The following is a 25763-nucleotide window of genomic DNA, read 5'->3' as shown; positions in this document are numbered from 1 at the left end:
ACGATGGGCCTCCGCAGCCAATGACCCATGCATGTGCCAGTGTTAACACCACGACAACGGCAGCTACGACTGAAATGAGCACGAGACCATCGGCACTGAATGTTGGCGCAGTGGCAGAGTTTTCATGATGTAATGAAATCAGATTCCTTCTTCATAGTGCCGGTGGAAGAGTGCAAATCCTTCTTCTCCATGGGGAACAGCTCCTTGACATTCGAACGGCGGGGCGGAGACAAGTTGGCGGCGGCTCCATTATGCTCTGGGGAACATTCACACGGGCATCGCGGGTTCAGTGGAGATCGTACAAGGCACCATGGTGGCCAGGGAGTATCGCACACCCCTTCAGTACGATCACGTTTCCCTACGGCAGTGACGTTTTTCAGCAAGATAGTGCGCCATGTCACAAAGCCAGGAAATTGATGCAGTGGATCGAGGAACACAGTGGCGAGTTATGTGCTTGCCCCCCAACTATCAAAGACACCTGGGTTGTGATGAAACGTGGCGTCAGAGCTCAACGCCCCCCTCCCCGGAATTCACGGAAATTAGGCGACTTGTGTGTGCCAGCTCCCTCCAGCGACCTATCAAGGTCTCATTTCTTCAAGGCCACAATGCGTCGCTGCTGTCATCCGTGCCAAAAGTGGACGTACCTGGTATTAGGTAGGTGGTCATAATGTTCTGGCTGATTAGCGTAATAATATATACTAAAACACTATGAAACACTAAAATACGTACCCTGTTTTGTGTCTGAAACTTTGAGCACTTTAGCGCCGAGAAAGAATAACAAAAGTGTCTTTAAAATAACTAGAGGAAAGTTGGCGTTACACGATTATGAATAGTCTGTAACAGCTGCACAACCATTCTTCTCTTCTCTTGCGGAAGTGAGAGAAGTGCTGGAGCTCGCAAAGGGATGCGCGCGCACCATTAATCGCTGTTGCTGGGAAGTTACAGGAGTGTAGCATGTAGCTGACCTAACCCTCTGGCCTTCCGGACTGGCCCCTGTCACAATAACAGCCGTGTTTTAAGCGCCACTGGGTTAACAGTGTGTTTTACGAGAGTGAAATATTCTCGCGACTGAAAATGTAGGAAAAAATATATACTAACAATGTTTAAATGTGAAAAAATTCGATTTATCTGTAACTGTAATCAGCGATTACAGCAGTTACTAGCTCGCCTCGTTCCTGATCCTAATGGTCTTGATTATAGCTGATGGAAGACCTGAAGAGCCTTATGCTAAAGCGAGGACGAGGTTTTCGGAATGTTGGTACCAGGTCTGCTTAATGTCCACCAGACCCTGATTCATGAACTTTCGCAGAATGTCGCTTGATGTCAAGATCATTTTGACTTCAAGCTGTATTTGCTTTCATGTAGCAGGGAGCTAGGGCAGTACTGATAAGGAAAATTTCTTCGTCCATCTTGGGTGGAGGGGAATATGCCGTCATACTGAGGTTCTGAATGAGGGTAATCTCGTTTCAACATACATGAGAAGTTTTCACAACCCACTCTATATTTGGGCTTAATAAGAGTAGTGTTACAGATACTGTTGCTTGATCGGGTAATGAATGAAGACGTCCTGCAAAGCGTAAACGAGAGAAAAGGTCTAATAAGTAACTCAGTAATATAAGCAACGATACATTTGAGCATGTATAGTGATAGGCTTCGTTGCTGAAAACTGTAACTGAAAGAATCACAGGGGCAGGAATACATTCCGGAGAGTTTGTAGGCAATCTTCTGATGGATGAAGGGCTGCAAATTTCATTTCTGCGACTGTTGACAATATAATTTCACATTTGTTGCTGTACACCTCTGAATCAATTTGTAAATGTTAATTCGTATCCCTTTACTGTGATGCCTTCATTCGTAGTCTCACTTCTGTCTTCTCAAACACGTTCCATAACTTCAATATTGCCTCGCTCTACCTGAGTAACAGCTTCTGTATCAATAGCTTCATCTGCTGCCATTAGTGAAGTTTACATTTTCGAAGATGTGAGAGTTCAATGAATGAAGTATATACTTTGGCCAAAGGTTGTATCACGTCGTACCAGGGAGACCCAGACTCGTCTTTCAGTCGCTTATGTGGGAACCATTTCTTCTTTGTTGCACATTGCACATTTTCTTCGTTGTGAGTATTGTGTGAAAAACAGATTTCTTTGTTCAGACAAGATATCCTACAAGCGGTTGATGCAAGTGAACATGAAGATCCTAGCTTTCTATATTTACGAAGTTGTGCGACGCTGTACCACATCGTCAGCTACCTACGAAGATACGATTATTCGGCGAAGGTTCGACAGAAAAGGAAATAGCATCGTATGGGACACAGAGAAGCGTAATAGGATGGCTGATATTTTCCGTAGACACAAACGATATACCGGATGTGTTCAGCAGCACTGTCAGCTCACGATGCCGTTATCCTCGTTGGACGACTGTAGGAAAATGCAGGAAAGCTTGGACGAAATTTCCACTTCGTGTAATGAATGACAGCTCTCTTTAAGAGTGGATAGATGTAACATGATGCTTACAACGAAGAGAAAAAAAGCTACCAGTATGCACTAACAAGATTAGCGGTGAACATCTTCAGCACGTCACATTGTATAAGTGAATGAAATGAAATGGTCGTATGGCATTTATTGGCCGGGATATCCTCTTCGGGGTTCGGCCGCGGTATTGCAAGTCTTTTTAGTTGGCGCCACTTCGGCGACTTGCGTGTCAGTGATGATGAAATGATGATGAAGAACACACAACACCAAGTCCCCTGCCGGGAATCGAACCCGGACCCCCTTGCGTGGTTGGCGGTAATGCTACCGCTCCGCTACGGAGGCGGACATTGTATAAGTATTAATGGTTTATACTAAGAGAAAATAAAACCAAACTCCGACCGAACACGGCTGGGAAGGCCCAACGGTACCGATCGAGTGCTGTGTTCAACCTCAGCCGGTAGGCTTACTGGACGTGTATATGGAGGGGCATGTCGCCAGCACACCACTGCCCTGGCCATCGTCAGTTTTCGTGATCGGAGTTGCCATTTCTCAGTCATGTGGCTCCTCAATTGTCCTCACAAGCTCTGAGTGCGCCCCGCTTGCCAGCAGCGCTCGGCAGATCCGGACAGCCACCCATCCAATGCTAGCCAAGCCCCAAAGCGCGTAACTTCGGTGATCGTAGGTGTGACCAGTTCGACACTATTGTTCCAGCGTTTAGAGTCCTTAGGAAATAGGTTTGACAGCAGACGTCGAGAGAGTCAGGGATATGGTACTAATAACTTAACAGGTCGTTAAATCTCATAACGAAGTATAACAGAAGTGACCGGGGAACCTAGAATGGTTACGTAGCCCTCACGAAACCCTGTTGGGTAATTAAATTTAGAAAATCTGTATTGGAAGAAGACTGCGTGGCTATCCCTGTGACATACCTCGCGTAGGGATCAAGAGAGTAAGATAAGTCAGGGTGCGTATGTGGCCCTGTAGACAGCCAATCTGCACTCGCTGTATACGCGAACGAAATAGAACAGAAAGTAGTCATTATTGTTACGAAGTAACCTCCGCTACACACTATTCATTGCAGTGCGAAATTTATACACACTGAAGAGCCAAAGAAACTGATACACCTGCCTAATATCGTGTAGGGCCACCGCGAGGAACGTAAGTGCAGAAACACGACGTGGCTTGGACCCGACTAATGTCTGAAGTAGTGCTGGAGGGAGTTGATACCATGAATCCTTCAGGGCTGCCAATACATCCGTTCGAGTACGAGGGGGTGGAGGTCTCTTCTGAACAGCATGTTGCAAGGTATCCCAGATACGCTCAATAATGTTCGTATTTGGGGAGCTTGCTGGCCAGCGGATATGTTTAAACTGAGAAGAGTGTTTCTGCAGTCACTCTGCAGCAATTCTGGACGTGTGCGGTGTCACATTGTCCTGCTGGAATTGACCAAGTCCGTCGGAATGCACAGTGGACATGAATGGATGCAGGTGACAAGACAGGATGCTTATGTACGTCCCACCTGTCGGCGTCGTATCTAGAATCATCAGGGGTCCCGTATCACTCCAACTGCACACACCCCCACGCTATTACAGAGCCTCCACCAGCTTCAACAGACCCCTGCTGACATGCCGGGATTCATGAGGTTGTCTCGATACCCGTACACGACCATCCGGTCGATAAAATTTGAAACGATACTCGTCCCACCAGGCAACATGTTTGCAGGCATCAACAATCCAGTGTCGGTGTCGACGGGCCCAGGCGAGGAGTAAAGCTTTGTGTCGTGCAGTCATAAAGGGTACACTAGTGGTCTTTCGGCTCCAAGAGCCGATATATGGTCCCGTTCTTGCAGGATCATTTTACGGCCGCAGCGATGTCGGAGATCTGATATTTTACCGGATTTCTGATATCCACGGTACATTCGTGAAATGGTCGCACGCAAGAATCTCCACTTCGTTGCTAACTCAGAGATGCTGTGTCTCATCGCTCGTGCGCAGACTATAACATCACGTTCAGCCCCCTTAAATCTTGGTAACCTGGCATTGTAGCAGCAGTTACCGATCTAACAACGACTCCAGACACTTCTTGTCTTATGTAGTCGTTGACGAGCGCAGCGCCGTGTTTGGCCTGTTTACATATCTCTGTATTTGAATACGCATGCCCACACCAGTTTCTTTGGTGCTTCAGTTATATCTATATGTAAATTGTGATGGCTTCCACAACTACCATATCAGGTACCGCTGGACGTTGTTATCACATTAGAAAAACATTTACAAATGTTTTACGTGCCAGCACCAAAGTAAATTACTATCGTTGTTTCACTCGGCATCACAGAGAATGGAACACATCGATTTTTAACTTTATTCTGACTGCAGAGAAACTGTAGGACTCTAGGCATGGTTTCAATTCAGAGTCCAGTGCTCATCTTTGGAGCATGTATGAGACATTTAGAAACTACTTAATAAAATGTAAGAAGACAGTCTGTAACAGTTTGATTAAACATTCGTACGAAACGTGGAAATCACGTATATCCAGAAAAACTTTTGGACAAGTCGATAGTGGAAGTGTCAACCGAAAATAAGTATACAAAAGGAGAAAAGGCTAATGCAACGAGAAATATCGTTATTCAGCCCCTTTGAGCTGCTCCACAGATTTGCGTGAGACAGTAGAAGAAAAGAAAATAGTGATAATATGAAGAAGTGAAGAATCATTCTTACAAGCAATTATGCGTCCAGCATACAGTGTTCAACATTTTCAAATATACAGGAGTTGTAGTCCAATAATGGAGAACACTATAGAACAACTGAAAATTTATATAGCGATTACAAATGACTATAACAATTTTTAATGAAAAGCGGTACATCGATAACAATTACAGAGAATGTAAAAGAAAGTGCGTTTTTTTTACATTTTTAGGTATTTTGTATGATCTCTTTGGTTCCACGAGCAGCATCTAAGCGATAATGCACTTCATTCCATATATTCTAAAGGCTATGTGGAATCAGGAACGCAAACGCTTTAGAAATGCCCAGTTTTGATTCTGGAACCGTTTTGGGCAATGGAGCCACATACACGAGGTCTTTCACGTAATCCTATGAAAAAGAATCCATTCGTGCATGTCTGTTGATATAGGTGGCCAAGAACACACAACACATTGGCGTCATGTTCTGTATAACCGAACCAATGATTTGGAAGACATTGATTTTAAAGCTTCATACCCCATCTTGCTAAAATTTCTAATGCATGGAATCCGCATCAAGCTGTGGCATCAGCCATTATTCAGACGTGTCCAGGTGAATGTTTGTCGAAACACTTAACTAAAAAAAAAAAAGGACCGTATAAGTTTTGCGGTGCCATCGCACAAACCACAGTAACTTTCTGAGTTACGCTAATGTTCAATACACAAATGATTTCCTCTACCCCCACGTTCGCATGTCGTGCCGTTGCTACTTATGTGGAAGACTGCCTCATTACTAAAAATGAGACATACAGCAATTGTTTCCTCCTCCATTATTTGCAGCAGCACTGAAGCATAGTTCGTACATTTCACGCACCCTTGATGGTTCAATTTCTGTGAAATTTGAGTTACGCCCGATTTAATTCTCAGATTTGTTTTGAGAACACGCCAAAGTGCTGTTTGTGGCATTTGTAGCTGCCTGCTAGCTTCATATGTAAATTTCCGTGGATTATGCTGACACGAAAGGTGAATTACTTCAGCGTCTTTTGCAAATACAAGTGACTGGTTGGTGCTTTTTCCACTCCACTAATATCCTGTTCCCTCGGACTGCGGATACCATCTGCGAATGTTGGCGCTTGGCTGTATCGATGAGGAAATCTTCTCTGCCTTGCATTTGACTGGACGTCAACTGCTAAATTCTAATATTCAGAATACTTTCTGATTGGGATCCCCATTTTAACTTAAGATACGGAACTTTTTACTTAAAGTCGATTCACAGCAGACGTTAGCGGAACTGAACGATGCAGAAAGATGGTAGACGGCACCATCAAATAGTGGAGTGTTCACACCAGACGGAACGTCGACTTAAAGTCGTTTCCGTTAGCAGAGCGTCGCACACCGAACGTGATATTAGACTATCGGTGACTAGAGTATTAGAATTAGAAAACTAGCAGTGATAAACTTTATTAATGATCAAAGCATACTTCATAACAAATGTTTTTGCTAAAGTCTGTATGGTAAGCTAATGAGAAGTGGAACGACAGTAAAATTGTTGTCCATACATTAAGAAACGTCTCTATTTATTTGCTGTGTACTGTATATATGGAAACACGCCAGAAATTCTCATAATGCAACACACAAAGCTTGTGCGCCTTACTATTTGAGTATTTTTCTTTCTACGTACGAGATGACGTCAGAAACAACTGTATTTTTCTCCTTTAGCAGAACTGAAATTTCACTGTCTAAAAACGTTATATTATCTGCTTAGTTTATGTTCTTTTTATATTCAGTGTAGGCTTTTCAAAATCCAGTTACTTTAAAACCTAAATTGTTTTTCGCATTCAGATATCTGTCCTCTGTTTCCGAAGAACACACAATGGAAGAAACATCTAGAGTCGTCATGGAATAATCCCATTGTGTCACGAAAACAATTCAGAACAGTAAAGTACAAAGGGCGTTCAAAAAGTTCTGCACAGTTGACCTTATTTTTTTTATTTTTTGCAGGAGGAGAATGAAATTTTTTGTGAACATACTTGGAACATTTAGCTATACATTGAGTCTACTCAATGTAGCCTCCATCAGCTGTGACGCATCTGGCCCAACGTCCTTTCCGTGATGTAAATCCATTTTGGTAAAATTCTGGGGATTGACTTTTACAACATCGCTTGACACAGGAAGTAAGGTCTTTCTCACTATCAAATGTTTTAGCGGGCAGGTGGGCCTACAGACGACCAAAGAGGTAAAAATCAGACGGAGCCAAGTCTGGACTGCAGGGTGCATGAGGAACAATTTTCCAACCGATTTTCCTGATTTTCTCTTGCGTCATAAAGGCTGTTTAGTGTTTGGCATTGTCTTGGTGCAGTCTGATGAGTTGACCCTGAGTCTGTGGTCTGTGGGTCTTGATGGCACGTTGCAGCTTGTCCAATGACAATCAGTAACAGGGAGCAACTTCCTGTGAATCGATGTCGCAGAGTCATCGCCAGTCTTGAAGAGGAACTCCATCACCGACCGTTGTCGCAACCTGGCATCTACTTCACAGTCCATTATGGCTCACTTGTAAATAACACATCAACTTATAGCTAAATGTTCCAAGTATGTTCACAAAGTAATTCATTCTCCTCCTGCAAAAAATAAAATACGACTGTGCAAAACTTTTTGAATGCCCTCTGTACATGTTAGGAGATCGTAAACGCAAGAAATCCACTATTGTAAGAGGCGCGACCCCGGTCGGAAATAGGTTAGCAGACGATATCCCACATTCCACTCCTACCTCCTCCCCACGCCCCGGTAGCTCCATCAACTCCAATTGAAATCTTGTTCCGCCCCCTCCTGTCTGGTTCCGTTGGCCTTGTGTGCGAACAACACCATTTTAAAAGCTTTTTGAAATGTTTTGACGCTCCGATTTGTCAAGTGTGAACTGAAATGTATGCATCTTGTGCAACGAATGAAATTTTTACCTTTGACACTTTCTGTGACTGTTTTCGACGTATCACTATGCATTAAACAACTAAAGCGGTAAGTAATCACTGTAGCCATTTGGAATTGCCTTGTACAACACCTATAAGCCGTGTCAGGTGGCGGCACGACAGTTGGCTTGCCCAGAGCGGCAAATTATTTCCCTTTGCTCTTGGCAAGTCCTTTGCGTTTGGGGAAGCGATGCGAGCTTCTGGTGAAACCTTGCTGACAAAATTCATGCAATGCAAAAGAGAAACAGGCGCCGCATTTGCATGTAAATTAGAGCCTCCCAGCAGGGAGTCTCCGGCCGTGCGTAGGCACGCGGGCAACGCAGGCAGCTGAAGCTACGGCCGGCCCATCCCCTACTCTGGCTCATCCTGCGGCTGCGCTCGGAGACGTTACAGGAAGTCACTGACGAGTATGGTCAACAAATCATCTCAAAGCACGTCATATAAAGCAGCTGTCTTATCTCGCTGCCCTGAGAAGTTTCCTCAAATAGTCACGCAGCATAGTAGATTATAAATTACCCACTGAAAATAATGTAGACTGACAGCGAAATTGCAGCGAAAACTGGAAAAAGTAAATAAATGAATTTGTGTAAATCGTACGCAGCCCATGACGCCTCTGAGCTGAGGATGACACGGCGGCCGGTCAGTACCGTTGGGCCTTCATGGCCTGTTCGGGAGGAGTTTAGTTTAGTTTAGTACGATTCTGCAGATATAGTGGTATTATTTCTTAGACTGCGAATAATCTGACTTGTCAGGTAGAAAACTATTATAATCAGACGATGTCTCACGAACACAAAGTCAAAACCACATCGGTTCGTTATTAGGTGAAGCAGGTGGAAAGCCGCAGACTGTCTTTAGTTGTGTTGCAGAGGAGTTAGTACCAGTCTGGAAATCGAAACGTCGAGAAGGACTATCAAGTAATAAAGTAAGAGTAAGGGCAAAGTTTTAGTCGACACCGCCATAAAATGATTGGCCATTTTTAGTAAAAATGCTATATAATTCGAAAATTTATCCAAACGTTTGGACAAGTAAGTCTCCTGAAGATATATGCAGGGAATATTATACATCAGGTATCTTAAGATAAAATCAAATTTATGAATGAGACAGGGACACATCGAAATAGTAAGTAAGAGAAAATGAAGAAGTTGTTAAAGTTGAAAAAGCCAACTAAGAAATCAACAAAACGGAAATTACACGTAAGTGATTAATGCTCTCTACAGTAACTTGAATATCTCAGCAGTACAAAAAGAACAGCACAGTATTTAAATAGCAGTTATTGATGCTACAGCTCGTATCGTCGCAATGACACGAGGCAAAATAGAAAGGAAAGGAGGATTTTCTTTTTTCAGTTCTTGGGATCCATAAGGACACAGAAAGGTGAAATGTGATACAGATGACATGAAGACCTCTGTAAGTACAAAATACTGAAATACCTCCCGTATTACAGAAAGACTAGTTAAGTACCGTAGCATTGTAATGAGGCTGGACGATTGTAGATCAACCAAATTCTCAACCATGTTTTCAAGATGACGAGTATCTTATAATAAGTGCGCTGATTTTCAACATTTTAGTAAATTCTGAAGATGAACAAATTATTATCCAAAGAGAATATTTCATGAAACAAGTAGTATATTAAGGGCCAAGTAGTCGATATTAAATGTAGAGCATAGAGATTGCAAACGAGAAGTTAAAAAATGTCTAAAGATAAATTCCTTTTCTGGTATCTCACTTCTGCTCTTACAGATGGCATTTTAAGAGGTATGCTTCCAGAAATCTCAGTATAATGTAGTACTTATTGAACAATAAGCTTAATTTTATTGAAATGGTATTTGCAAGTCATTTTTAGAATCTTATTGTTGATCACTTTAATTTGTTGTTTCAGATACAGGTATCAGGATTTAAGAGCGGAACGACGGAATGCTATGGAATGCTACAGAATGCTACGGAATGCAACATCGCGTCGTGTCTTTTAAATATTGCCTTCATACAAAGTCGAAAGTGCAAATTGTTTTTCTTGACGTCCTGTATAATAAGATACTTGTTTGCGTGGAAGTCAATACGGTATTTTCGCTGTCAAAGAGTGTTTTCAAATAATGAAGATATATAATAGCCACCAGGACCTGATACATCAAATACAAAAGGGGAATGTGATGGCATTTGTATGGTTAAGAAGAAGCTGATAAGATTATACACGATTATTCATTTCTTTCAGATGTATGTTATACTGATAGCCATCGCCCTTGTAACGTACTTTTTCCGAGGCAAACCGTTGTTAAATGGACTGTATACGTTTTTTTGACATCTACATTTGTTTTCAAATTTTATTTTTTCAGTAAGGAGCGTTACAGGGAGCCCGCCAAATACTGGATGCAAGGAATAACGAAAGACGACACACGCATAGATATAACTGAAGGCTTACAAAACAAAATTACTTTGAGATATATGATGAAAAATTTTGCAGGGTTTTCAGGATAAAGGATCAAAAAACTTTCTAGACGGAGGGCAAAAAATAAAGTGAAAGAACTTATAGCTACTGGAAAGAGAGGAATAAAACAGTGAGCAGACGAGAATGAATATACAGGGTAGTCCATTGATGGTGATCGGGCCAAATATCTCACGAAATAAGCGTCAAACGAAAAGACTACGAAGAACGAGACTTGTTTAGCTTGAAGGCGAAAACCAGATGGCGCTATGCTTGGCCCACCAGATGGCCCTGCCATAGGTCAAACGCATATCAACTGCGCTTTTTAAATCGAAAGCCCCATTTTTTATCACATATTCGTGTAGTACGTAAAGAAATACGAATGTTTTAGTTGGACCACTTTTTTCACTTTGTGATAGATGGCGCTGTAATAGTCATAAACATATGGTTCACAATCTTAGACGAACAGTTGATAACAGGTAGGTTTTTAAATTAAAAAACGGAACGTAGGTACGTTTGAACATTTTATTTCGGTTGTTCCAATGTGATACATGTACCTTTGTGAACGTATTATTACTGAGAACACATGTTATTACAGCGTGATTACCTGTAAATACCACATTAATGCAATAAATGCTCAAAATTATGTCCATCAACCTCAATGCATTTGGAAATACGTGTAACGACATTCCTCTCAACAGCGAGTAGTTCGCCTTCCGCAATCTTCGCCCATGCATTGACAATGCGCTGACGCATGTTGCCAGGCGTTGTCGGTGGATCACGATAGCAAATATCCTTCAACTTTCCCCACAGAAAGAAATCGGGGGACGTCAGATCCGGTGAACGTGCGGGCCATGCTTCGACGACCAGTCCACCTGTCATGAAATGTGCTATTCAATACCGCTTCAACCGCACGCGGGCTATGTGCCGGACATCCATCATGTTGGAAGTACATCGCCATTCTGTCATGCAGTGAAACATCTTGTAGTGAAATCGGTAGAACATTACATAGGAAATCACTATACATTGCACCATTTAGATTGACATCGATAAAATGGGGGCCAATTATCCTTCCTCCCATAATGCCGCACCATACATTAACCCGCCAATGTCGCTGGTGTTTCACTTGTCGCAACCATCGTGGATTTTCCGTTGCCCAGTAGTGCATACTATGCCGGTTTACGTTACCGCTGTTGGTGAAACCAACTGTTCGTCTAAAATTGTGAGTCATATTTTTGTGATTATTACAGCGCCATCTATCACAAAGCGAAAAAAGTGGTCCAACTAAAACATTCATATTTCTTTACATACTACACGAATATGTAATAAAAAATGGGGGTTTCTATTAAAAAAAACGCAGTTGACATCCATTCGACCTATGGTAGCGCCATATAGCGGGCCAACCATAGCGCCATGAGGTTTCCCCCTTCAAGCTAGACAAGTTTCGCTCTCTGTAGTTTTTTCGTTTGACGCTTTTTTCGTGAGATATTTGGCCCGGTCACGATCAATGGACCACCCTGTGTAATGTTATTTGCGTGGCTCTTGCATGTCGAAGTAGAAGAAGGACAAGGAAAAATAAGAAGAAGACAATGATTACAGCCATGAAGAAGAAGCAGTAGAGATAGAAGAAGACAGTGTATGAAAGCACTCAGTACTTACTTTTAGAGTACTTTAGGCCTTAAGGGTCACTGAAATCTATTTAGTTATTTGGGAACCATCGTGTAAAGTAAATTATAGTGTGAGCCTTGGAGTTTGAATGCGGTTCCTGCTGAATACGATTCAAATATTTTATACCACCATCCCCTCACGCAACAGACGATCAGTGTTTAATAACGAAGCTCTAGAGGAAGGGTGGAATGGTAAAGATAGGGGAAGAGGCAATATATACTTTCAATTTGTTCACAGTGCATCATAATTTCCACTGACAGTAATATTCAATATTGAAGATCATATTACTTCTCTTTTATAAATAATTGTTAAATGATTAGGTTTTTGTTGTGCACCTCAAACGTATTTCGGTTCTTACATCAATGAAAATTTAACAAGTCAGTGAGACACAACACTGTGGCACCACTCGCAACTGACGAGTGATCTCATAAACTATTTGCAACATTGTTGTCTAAGAAAAAAATTTGAGATATTGAGAGAAACTGAGGTTATCCAATAGCATAGATAAGTAAATCATCAGTGCGGGAGTACACTGACTAAAACTGACTTATAGTTATTTTAACATAAGCACCTGATGCTCATGAGGGGAACAGCATGGGCTAATGGTGTGATCCTTCATTGGGACCTGTTTTTTTTCTCTCATCGTTGGAGTGTGTTTCGGTAATCACTGTGATTTGTGCTGTTAATGCTTGTGTACTTCTTGTAATATCTCCGTACCCTAGAGTAAGCTATGTGTATAAACTCTGTATCCTACTAGAACAGATCGAATTACTTGATAGCTATCATGAATCCCAACGGACTGTAGCATCTCCCAGATATTTTTAGGCTTCGTCGGTAAAATGTGTTACCTCTCAGAATCATAATAATTTCTATCACAATAACGTAATTACGATCGTAGTTTCGATTTAAAGTATCGTTTTGTAGCTGCATTGGACACGCACAAGTATCATGTGACGTTTTAATCATGGTGCACATCCTCTGACAATCCGTTAATTACGATTTTATTACACCTCGCTTCTTTGCAACCGATGTACAGATTTCTAATGTCCAACCAATTTGGCCACCCTACGTAGGGGGTCACCTCTGTCGTGATCGGGTTCTGATACACCACTATACAAATTAATTAGAACAATATAACTTACATATTGCAACCCACACGTAAACCATATCATGCAGTTCAGTTCGGGCGCTGATGACGGCTCAGTTGAGCGCCCCACAAACCAAACTTCACCACATGCAGTTCAGTTAGGAAATATAAATAAATCTGTTCAGGCTGAGAAATAAGTCCTGTTAAGAACCCTGCCCACAGACCAAGTCCGTTAACAATGTCTGCACGGTAAGGCTGCAACGGTTCCTGTTTTCTCGGGCTATCTCGTGTAAGTGGCTGATTCCAAACTGGCGGCTGTTCTTTTTAGACTGCTGGTAGTGAACTCTGGCTCCTGATGAAGACGAACTTTTCGCTCCGCTGGATGAAAACTGTGTTGCTGACTCGCTGGGCTGTAAATAATACCCTGAGTCTGCACGACTGACTGTTGCTGCTGATGATAAAGCGCGCCCCGCTCGTTGGCTCTTCATGTGAGATGATGTCATCGTCTTTCCCGATCGGCGCACCTGACGAGCTATGACGAAATAATGCAGCTGTAACTGGTGTTGTCTGTGGACAACCATTGAACAGCCCACCGCTCTTGGCCTCACTTAGATGTCTGTTGCCTTGACACACCACCATGAAGGAAAGGTGGACGACCCAGCACGGATAATGACCTCAGATACAACATGTGGTTAGCCGACGAGGTCCGTTTCCATTCTAACCCGTGTACCGACTCTGCGTTCATCAGCTAAGATAATGGCAGGGCATGGGCGCTGGTAGGATGCTCCAGCGATGATGCTCCCCTTTTCCCTTCCAGAGCAGACTTGTTGTCGTCACGTGGAACGGAAGCAAGAAATGTATCGACACACGATCATGGCTCATCCACATGTTTTCACTGTGTACGTTTGTTGTTGTTGCTGTTGTTGTTGTTGTTGTGGTGGTGGTCTTCAGTCCAGAGACTGGTTTGATGCAGTTCTCCATGCTACTCTATCCTGTGCAGACTTCTTCATCTCCCAGTACCTCCTGCAACCTATATCCTTCTGAATCTGTTTAGCGTATTCATCTCTTGGTGTCCGTCTACGATTTTTACCCTCCACGCTGAGCTCCAATACTAAATTGGTGATCCCTTGATGCCTCAGAATATGCCCTACCAACCGATCCCACCTTCTAGTTAAGTTGTGCCACAAATTTCTCTTCTCTCCAATTCCATTCAATGCCTCCTCATTAGTTATGTGATCTACCCATCTAATCTTTAGCATTTTTCTGTAGCACCGTATTTCGAAAGCTTCTATTCTCTTCTTGTCCAAACTACTTATCGTCCACGTTTCACTTCCATACATGGCTACACTCTATACAAATACTTTCAGAAACGACTTCCTGACAATTAAATCAATACTCGATGTTAACAAATTTATCATCTTCAGAAACGCTTTCCTTGCCATTGCCAGTCTACATTTTATATCCTCTCTACTTCGACCATCATCAGTTATTTTGCTCCCCAAATAGCAAAACTCATTTACTACTTTAAGCCTCTCATTTCCTAATCTACTTCCCGCAGCATCACCCGATTTAATTCGAGTACATTCCCTTATCCTCATTTTGCTTCTGTTGATGTTCATCTTATATCCTCCTTTCAAGACACTGTCCATTCCATTCAGCTGCTCTTCCAGGTCCTTTGCAGTCTCTGACAGAATTACTATGCCATCGGTGAACCTCAAATTTTTTATTTCTTCTCCATGAATTTTAATTCATAATTCGAATTTTTCTTTTGTTTCCTTTACTGCTTGCTCAATATACAGATTGAATAACATCGGGGATAGGCTACAACCCTGTCTCACTCCCTTCCCAACCACAGTTTCCCTTTCATGCCCCTCGACTCTTATAACTGCCATCTAGTTCCTGTACAAATTGTAAATAGCCTTTCGCTCCCTATATTTTACCCCTGCCACCTTCAGAATTTGAAAGAGTGTATTCCAGTCAACATTGTCAAAAGCTTTCTCTAAGTCGACAGATGCTAGAAACGTAGGTTTGCCTTTCCTTAATCTATTTTCTAAGATACGTCGTAGGGTCAGTATTGCCTCACGTGTTCCAACATATCTACGGAATCCAAACTGATCTTCCCCGAGGTCGGCTTCTACCAGTTTTTCCATTCGTCTGTAAAGAATTCGTGTTAGTATTTTGTGTACCTTTATCTACCGTAAATAAGAAATATATAACAATCCCCTCATGACAAATCACTGTCACCGGTTACCATTCCTCTTCCCCATTCTGCTCCTCAGGATTAGTGAACTTAGTACTCACCGAAAAATACCTTTTCATGTTGGCAAGTCCACTTATAATAATGTTTCCTTGTTGGCAGGGCGCCATGAGCACAGACTATGCAGCACCTCCACAGGACATGTGTCCTTTTCGCAGAGAACGTCTGTAAGTAGAAGGAAACCTTAGTAAAGTTTCCTCTAGTTCATAGTCAGCTGTGATTTCAAAGTTTGAACAAAGCATTCAGTGAGCACATTCAACTCTGGATGAAAGAAGTGCTGTGAAGATGCCGTATCCCATGGACCCTGTAGAAAACATAAGTTCTTGATTAGTGAACTGAGAGTCATCCATAACAATGGCTATAGGGAGACCCTCCACAGTGATTTGTGTGTTGGCAGAAGAGCCAACACCGTGTTACTAGTGGAGGCCGAAATGCACGCGTTTTAGCTCGCGCAGGCTGTCGTGAGGAGGGAAGAACTATACTGACTTGAGGTCTGGAACATGACAAGGAATTAGAATTCAGAAAGCGGACGCAATTAGTTTGATACTTCACTTTAATCCATTAATGATGAACGTCGCTCTTGACGGTACATGATTCACAACATTATCTGTTCAGAATACATTCATAGGAACTGAATATGGCGCCTTACTAGGTCGTAGCAAATGACTTAGCTGAAGGCTATGCTAAACTGCCGTCTCTGCAATGAGAGCGCATGTAGACAGTGAGCCATCGCTAGCAAAGTCGGCTGTACAACTGGGGAGAGTGCTAGGGAGTCTCTCTAGACTAGACCTGCCGTGTGGCGGCGGTCGGTCTGCAATCACTGACAGTGGTGACACGCGGGTCGGACGTATATTAACGGACCGCGGCCGATTTAAAGGCTACCACCTAGGAAGTGTGGTGTCTGGCGGTGACACCACAGTGATAATCTGTTTCAGAGCCTGAACCATTTGGGAAGTCCCCATAGTCTTTATGACGTAAGGGTAGCTTGTGAAGGCGTCCACAAGAATTAGCCATTTCGTCCCCAGAAAGGGTCGACATAATCTAGATACAGATCACTCCAAAGTTCTGTTGCATTAGGTCAAAGTAAACAGGATTTTCGAGGTGCTGATTGGTACTTGTGACAGAGCACTCAGGTGATGAGCAGGGGTTCAATATCCCGTTTCATTCCTTTCCAATATTCGTGTTAGCGAGCCATCTGCTTTATCGTAATTGCATGCAATTGACATCTATGCACCAGCTTCAGCAAAGTCGATCGCAGTGTCATCAGAATGACGACCCACACTATGGAGGAGAAGGAGGAAAAGATTAGTGTTTAACGTCCCGTCGCCAACGATGTCATTAGAGACGTAGTACAAGCTCGGACTAGGAATGCAGGGCTAAGGAAATCGGCCGTACCCTTTCAAAGGAACCATGCCGGCATAAACCATTTACGCCAATCACGGGAAACCTAACTCAGGATGGCGTGACGCCAGTTTGAACAGTCGTCCTCCCGCATGAGAATCCAGTGCGCTATCCACTGAGCCAAAAAATGGCTCTGAGCACTATGGAACTTAACTTCTGAGGTCATCAGTCCCCTAGAACTTAGAACTACTGAATTCTAACCAACCTGAGGACATCACCCACATCCATGCCCAAGGCAGGATTCGAACCTGCGACCGTACCGGTCTCGCGGTTCCATACTGTAGCGCTTAGAACCGCTCGGCCCCCTCGGCCGGCCACTGAGCCACCTCGCTCGGTCCTACACCTTGCCATCCACAGCATGGAGGCTAATGGCACGCTGACGCAGAGACAACACATGTTATAGATTCAAGTAAAAGGACAAGTTCTGGATATGTCACTTCTTTAGCGAAAGCCACCATGATTGCATGAAGTGCTTGGACCACGAGAGGAGTTCATATTTTAAGACAGTCACAGCCTGAATGGAGAGGTCACCAAACCTGAAACATACCACTGGAATTGCATCGAAATCGCATGGCTGCTTGCCGGCAGTCGCGACAGGGTGTCAGTGTTACTGTGGGTGGAGGACGTCTCATAGTCAGTCTCATAGTTGTGTGCTGACATAAAAAGCTATGAACAATGCTGTGGCTACTGTACCTTGATTGCAATCTGAGCTGCCAGGTGTTTACGGCTACTAGGTGTTTACGATCTCTTTGAACTAGGGATTTTCGCCCACACAAGTAGTTGTGAAACTTTTTTTGAGGTGAAGGTAAGAGCAAGGGCTTCCTTTTCAAACTGTGTCTAGCCCAGCTGTGACGCAATCTGCGTTTTTTGATACGAATGAAATGGGCTTGCGTGCTGTGACTACCCTGTGATAGATCATTGCCCCAATCCCAATGTCTCACTCAGCGGTGGCCATGATCAAGAGTTTTCTCGAAATATAGCAGACATTTGGGATCCAACAAGGCTCCGTTCAGTTGCTCAAATACCCGTTGTTGACGCTCCCCATCGATGGATAGACGTTACCTGTATGGTTCAAATGGTTCAAATGGTTCTGGGCACTATGCGACTTAACTTCTGAGGTCATCAGTCGCCTCGAACTTAGAACTAATTAAACCTAACTAACCTAAGGACATCACACACATCCATGCCCGAGGCAGGATTCGAACCTGCGACCGTAGCGGTCACGCGGTTCCAGACTGAAGCGCCTTTAACCGCACGGCCACACCGGCCGGCCGTTACCTGTATGCACGTGTTAAGTAGATGAAGGAGAAAAGCTGTCCATGACACAATTTTGCCAATCTTCCTGCACTTGGAATGGAACATGTATATACCAATGATTGTGAATTAACTATCGACTTAAAATCTCAATATAATCGTGGATTCCCACTGAGTTTTTCAACAGTGGCTAAGAGGGTGCTCCACAGGCTGCTGTGGACAGGTTTGATGGTGATATCCACCTCCAGCTAGTCCATGACGTGTTTGACACTGTGCCACGAGGCATACGGAAGGGTAAGAGCCTTAAAAAATTAGGGGATCGTGTCAGGGCGCAGGATGATGCATACTTTGTAGTCCTCGACGCTGCCATGGGAGCCCGAAAAAATCCGTTTGTACTTGGCACATAGTGCACACATGCAGCTTTCCCATCCTTGACCTAAATGTGATTCGGTGAATCTTGAACTGTGAAACAAAAGTGCTGAAAGAGATCCAATTCCGTTATACTATCAGCTGTATGTAATTGGTCTGATAATGACGTTCCTGACCGCTGTATTGTCATAAGCGAGATTAGGGTTTCACTCTTGAATTTACAATCCTGAGTAAGATCTTGAAACGTCGCAACCCATTCCTTAAATAATTGTCCAGGTTTATTATATGTCCTATGAAACTTACGGCGTGACACCGCCACTAGCATCTTACTCTCAGAATATTCGGTTAATTTGTCCTTCTCTTCCGTACAGTGTAGCACACACAGCCCCTCATCCAGAAACAGTTGCTGCACCAATCAGTTGACGTGAGTGCAAGCACTGGATTATGAGAAAGCTTGTTTAGTTGGATCACTTTCCATTCTGTGTGCTGTAAAGTTTTTTTTTCCGGACTTGCTTTGTAGCTGGCCCACTCTTCCTTACGGTGTCAAGTGAGTGGAATGTAGATTGTGTGCTCCTGGCGTCCTCTTCCTGATGGTCTTCTCTCCAGCCGTCGTAACAATTTTTGGTGGGTAGAGATAATACACTGCAAGAGGTTTACTATTCGGAATGTACAATCAATTTACTAATGCCATATGCAATGAACTGCAGCGAAACCTCATAACTTAGTGAGAGAAGGAACGACCGAAAGATCCAACAAGAAAATTGCATAACTTACAGGGTTCGAAATCGAACGATCTCGACATTTTCTACAACCGCTGACTATCCTGAAGTCAACACTGAGAGTCAGCAAAACGCAGAAAATAACCTGCACCGCTCACCCTCGAAACTTAAAACTACCCGTTGCTGTGATCTACTCGATTTCCACTGAAGTATGGCTTCTTCAGTGGTTGCTAGTTCCAAGTACCTTGTTGATGGCAAGTGCTGCGTAGGACCGGTAAATTATACGATTGTGCCACTGAAGTGTAAGCATTCATCTTGCCTCTGTCACAACTACCGACTGCTGCACCGATGTATATCTGTTTTAAATCCAGTCGGCTGCACCACTGAATGTGGGTGGTCACCTCTGCCGTGATCGTGTCCTGGAACACTGCTACACAAAATTAATTAGTACAATGTAATTTAACACTTACTTGCTGCAACAAAACCATAACATTCAGTTCAATTTAAACACATCCATGAACCTTTCCAGGCTGAGAACTAAGTGCCATTACAAAAAAGTCACTTCCAGAAGTAAACTAAAATATTATAACAAGTAACTCTGGTTTTCGTAATGACTAGCATCACTGTGTTCTGGTATACTTTTATTTTGTGTACAACCCATGATTTTAGTACCTGACATCTACAACTACATCTACATAGCTACTCTGCAAATCACATTTAAGTGCCTGGCAGAGGGTACTGAGCAGTGCTGCAGCTCGCGTTGGTACCGTTGGTAGGTTGGCATCATGTAATAGGGATAGTGGCGTCTCGTTTTCGTCTTGTGTTTACTGACACCACGGCGCTTGCTAGCGTTGTCTGTCCGTGAGTGACAGCAGCAGCGGCTATCGATATCTAGTACGGTGGTACTATCTTTGAAGGGACGTGAAGTGTTTTCCGGGTCGGAGTGTGTCGGTTAGTTCGGTTGGGACAGAGCAGCAGTGAGGTCCGACAGTACGAGGACATGCTGGGGCCGCTGGCGGCACGCAGGCGGGGGCGGCAACCTCGTTCTCCACTGGACCCACGACGTTTGAGTTGAGTGAACATTAACCCAGTAGTGAAACCACCACTATTTTGAGATCACGCCGTTTGTTTGCTGCTCACAGGGTCGCTGAGACAAAGAGCAACGAGTGGAGTGTTTGCAGTTGGCGAAATTAATTAGCTGTCCCCCACCTTTTATTATTAATCATTGAATTCCTTGTGTTTATTGATGAAGTTCAACCAGCGGTATTTTTCTGCCTAGTGGCCGCTAACGCCCCAGTTACCTGCCCTGGAGGTTAGCGTACTTTCACAGCAGTGTACCTTTCCTCGCCTTGCCGCTGCTTTCCGGTAAGGCGTGTAGTTCGACAGCCTCCTTGATTGTGGTTCGGATATTTGTTTCTTTTGGTCTACTTTGGTCGTAGTGGGTCCTTCTGCTTGTGGATGTTCTACCCACTGGATTCAGAAGACGCAGTGCTGTCCGCCGGTTCCACCTTGCCTGGTTTATTCCATCGTTGTTTTGGCTATCAGACGTTAGGTAGAGGTTGCAAGAGTGTTAGCCGGCGTTTAAACTGTCACTAATTTGAGTTGCGATGCGGTTAAGTGAATACAACTCTTGGCTGCCTGTCTCATTGTTGCCGGCCGCGGTGGCCGTGTGGTTCTGGCGCTGCAGTCCGGAACCGCGGGACTGCTACGGTCGCAGGTTCGAATCCTGCCTCGGGCATGGGTGTGTGTGATGTCCTTACGTTAATTAGGTTTAAGTAGTTCTAAGTTCTAGGGGACTTATGACCTAAGATGTTGAGTCCCATAGTGCTCAGAGCCATTTGAACCATTTTGTCTCATTGTTTACGAAGTTGAGCTACTTTCCCAGGTCGATCCTTGGAGGACTGTCTGAGGTCCACTTCTCTCTTGATTTGGTCAGATTGAGATGATTGTCAATAAGGCCTTCAGCTGTGAATGCAATTTGTCTAAGGAATTTTTAATTAGATATTGTCTTAACAGTCAAATTTGATAACTTTTCCTTATTGTCAACCTTATATGCAATTGGTTCCAAATAAAATGTACGTGACTTAAAAAAAAAAAAAAAAAAACAAACAAACAAACAAAAGCTTAGCAACCAACAGTAACTGAGTAGGTCCCTATCCACACCAAAATCTGCCTTTCCCTAAGTCCCATGTATCAGGTTCATTGAACCACCTTTACAATAACACTTTATTACTCCAGTCTCGTACAGCACGCGGAATAAACGAACACCTATATCTTTCCGTGCGAGCTCTAATTTCCCTTATTTCATTATGGTGATCGTTTCTCCCAACGCAGGTCGCCGTCAACAAAATATTTTACATTCAGAGGAGAAAGTTTATAATTGAAATTTCGTGGGAAGATTCCGCCGCAACGAAAAACACCTTTGTTTTAATGATATCTACCCCAAATTCTGTATCATTTCAGTGACATAATGTCCCCTATTTCGCGATAATACAAAACTTGCTGCCCTTCTTCCGTACTCGGACGATAATGATTTTGTATTCTGACTAACATGATGTTGTAAATACTGTTACAAGCGTGCATAACATTTTACTACGTCTGCGTTGTTGTTAACGTTTACATCAGTTAATAGATTTTTGACAGCCTAAGCTTGTAATGTTACTTACGAACTATTTTATTTGATAAATAGAGATAATTATGGCCAACACTGATACTGAAACTTGCTGGCAGATTAAAACTGTGTGCCGGACCGAGACTCGAACTCGGGATCTTTGTCTTTCGCGGGAAAGTGCTCTACCAGCTGAGTTACCCAAGCACGACTCACGACCCGTAACCACAGCTTTAATTCCGCCAGCACCTCGTCTCCTACCTTCCAAACTTCGCAGAAGCTCTCCTGCACACCTAGTAGAACTGATACTGTTTGTGTAAATAAAGTAATTTTCCAGCAGCGCAAGGACGTAATATGACACTTTTCAAATATATAAGAGCAGAGGGACATCAGCTCCGCAGAGAAATAGTAGATTTGTGATACTAAATATACTGAAGCGGGGTGGGCATTGATATTTTCTGCACATGGAAGAGAGCGATAGATGGGCACAGCAAATAATAGGTGCTGGATCGCCGCCAGCCGCCAGGTCTGCGGTCGTGGATGATGGAGAACCGCGGAAGCCATGGGAAGGGCGCCAGAGGAGCGCCGACGTGCGCGGCTGCTACCAGCTCCACGCTCCATTACGCGCCGTCCTCAGGCCCTCGAACGTGATCAGACTCCTAAAAGCGCTGGCCACCAAAAAACCGAAATGACGTTCCGATATCCACATCACTTCATATGACGTTTCTTTAGTGGCACAAACCAGAGTTAGCAAATTCAGCAGTGAAAATCTCGTAATTTAAACGAAGGCGTTGTTTTGTTTTAGATACTCGACTTTCATTCTTTTGGCGAGGCATTCTGTCTTTGCCTGCACTAATTTCCTCCTTATATGCTCCTTGATACAATGAGGAGACTTATGTTATGGGATAACAATATGCACATATACAGATGGCGACAATACCGCGTACAAGAGATATAAAAGAGCAATGCATTGGCGGAGCACTCATTTGCACTCAGCTGATACACGTGAAAGCGTTTGCGACATGGTTGTGTCCGCACGACGGGAATTAACACACTTTGAATGAGGGATAGCACTTGCAGCTAGACGCTTGGGTCAGTCCAATTTGGATATCGCCACAGAATTCAGTATTCTGAGAACCACAATGACGAGAGAGCGCCGCGAATACCAATGCTCAGGCATTACCTCCCAGTACGGAAATGCAGTGAGCCAGCATCTGTGTAGAGTTGTCGGTGTTAACAGACAAGCAACGCTGCGTGAAATAACCGCAGAAATCAATGTCGGATGTACGACGAACGTATCCGTTAGGACAGAGATGCGAAATTTAGCGTTAATGGTCTATGGCAGCAGACGAGCGACGCTAGTGCTTTTCCTACCAGTGAAAGGTCTCTGTTGGATTCCTTTCATGTTTAATTTCTTGAATCTGTTGTCATTTACGGCATAAATTCCTCTTCTAAATTTACTGTGGCTTTTCTGACTATCTGGGAGGAGACTGAGTAGTGGAACGTGTTACTTTTACACATAAACAAGAACGATCTGTCACACTACTACATTTTAAAACCCAGTTTATATGTAATTCATGTCACACAGTCTCATACGGGAACTACATCCGCTTTCTTTTATATACTGTATATGATAAGATACTGTCATCCCCCTTCCCTTCTGTGTGAGAGGATGAATGAGCAAATGTGTTTCTAGTTGCATGCTTGAGGGTAGCAGACAAGCCTGTCTGCTAGAGAACAGTAGGACCAACGTCGGAACAGGTAGCTACGCTTTCTAAAAGCAGAGAGGTTTCTATGCTTAGCATGGTCCTGTCCGTCCGTTGTCATGTTGGTATAGGAAGCTGCCCCTCTGGCCACTTCCGTTTGTATTTGTGAGCCACCCCTCAGGAAGGGACCAGTCAGTCTGTCCGTGGCGAGCGTCTGAAGTGGTAAGATCTCCGGCTAAGCGCGTCTCTGCTAAGTCCGTAGGACAATGGATTTCTTAAGTTCAGCCTAACTGAAAATTTAATCACCTTTATTTCAGGTTTAGCTCTAAAATATCTAATGTTATCTTAAATTGCAGCGCAGTGTAATTCTCGTGTGAAGTTCAGAATATATTCCGGTAGTTGCTTTTTCACTACTTTGTGAGTAAAGTGGAACCACGTGTTGATCAGTAACTCTAACGAAGTTCATTAATCTTACATGCGAATGTGCGTGAGATTATAACGTCTCGTCTTGACAATAATTTTCAATATAGCAACATTTCTTTATGTTCAACCCACGTGGGGTGTACTTTGTGAAACCAGTACCACGTGCTTATACAATTGTTTGACCCATCAGGTTAATAGTAAGACGATAGTAACCAGTTCGAGGTTTTTCTTTTGTAAATAGCTTTTCGATCTAATTTATTTTAAGTATCGAAATTATTGTGGAGTTACACTCTTTGTGTAAACCAAGTTGACCACGTGAAGCATGTGGTGTAATCATCAAAGTAGCCCTCAGCTATTCTTTTCGGGAAGATTTCACAAAGAGTTAATATGAATTTAGTATACCAGTGTGTGGTAATTACATGACGGACAGGATTGTGCTACGAACGTAACTTCTTTGGGTGAAAATTGAATCGGTTGTTAGTGGTTAATTTTCTGTTGCATATGTTTCAACGTCCTTCGTGTGTTATTTTATGAATGCAGTGTTGTATGCAATCTCCCAATCTTGGCTCCATATTTGATGTGTTCCGTAAGATTACAATCTCACATTTTCACAATCCTAAATAAGGCACCAGTTTAGTTAGGAATCAAGTTTAATATGCTGAAATTTCAATGATCAATGTTAAAATAAATTTCCAAATGTAAACTGATTTCTTTTTATTTAAATTCTCTTTATATATATATATATATATATATATATATATATATATATATATATATATATATATATATATATATATATATCTCACCGGTTGTGGTATGACTATTAAAAGATTATAATTAATGTTAGTCTGGTTGGGAATTTGGTAAGCTAGACTGGATACTTGGTGAAACAGTTGCTCAGTAATGCGAGGTTAACTTCCCCAGACAGCTCACAGCTTTTAACCCGCTTTTATTGTCAATCACCACCGCTTACACCACAAAATAAAGTAACAACGTTACACCAGCACTACGCCCGCAGCGCCTCTCCTGGGCTCGTGACTGTATCGGTTCGATCCTAGACGACTGGAATACCGCGGTCTGCCGGCCGAAGTGGCCGTGCGGTTAAAGGCGCTGCAGTCTGGAACCGCAAGACCACTACGGTCGCAGGTTCGAATCCTGCCACGGGCATGGATGTTTGTGATGTCCTTAGGTTAGTTAGGTTTAACTAGTTCTAAGTTCTAGGGGACTAATGACCTCAGCAGTTGAGTCCCATAGTGCTCAGAGCCATTTGAACCAATACCGCGGTCTGGTCAGATGAGTCCCGATTTTAGTCAGTAAGAGCTGATGGTAGGATTCGATTTTGGCACAGACCACACAAAACAATGGACCAAAGTTGTCAACAAGGCACTGTGAAAGCTGGTGGTGGCTCCATAATGGTGTGGGCTTTGTTACATGGAATGGAGTGGGTCCTCTGGTCCAACTAGACCGACCATTGACTCGAAATTGCATTGTTCGGCTACCGGGAGACCATCTGCAGCCATTCACGGACTTCATGCTCACAAACAAAGATGGAATTTTTATGGATAGCAATGCGCCGTGTCACCGGGCCACAACTGTTCGCTATTGGTTTGAAGAACGCTCTGGACAGTTCGAGCGAATGATTTCGCCACCCAAATTGCCCAACACGAATGCTGTCGAACATTCACGGAACATAATCCAGAGGTTAGTTCGTGCACAAAATCCTGAACCGGCAACATTTTCG

This window comes from Schistocerca americana, chromosome 1, assembly GCF_021461395.2.
Source record: "Schistocerca americana isolate TAMUIC-IGC-003095 chromosome 1, iqSchAmer2.1, whole genome shotgun sequence".
In the NCBI taxonomy this organism is placed as follows: Eukaryota; Metazoa; Arthropoda; class Insecta; order Orthoptera; family Acrididae; genus Schistocerca; species Schistocerca americana.
Note: the sequence above shows the minus strand (reverse complement) of the source record.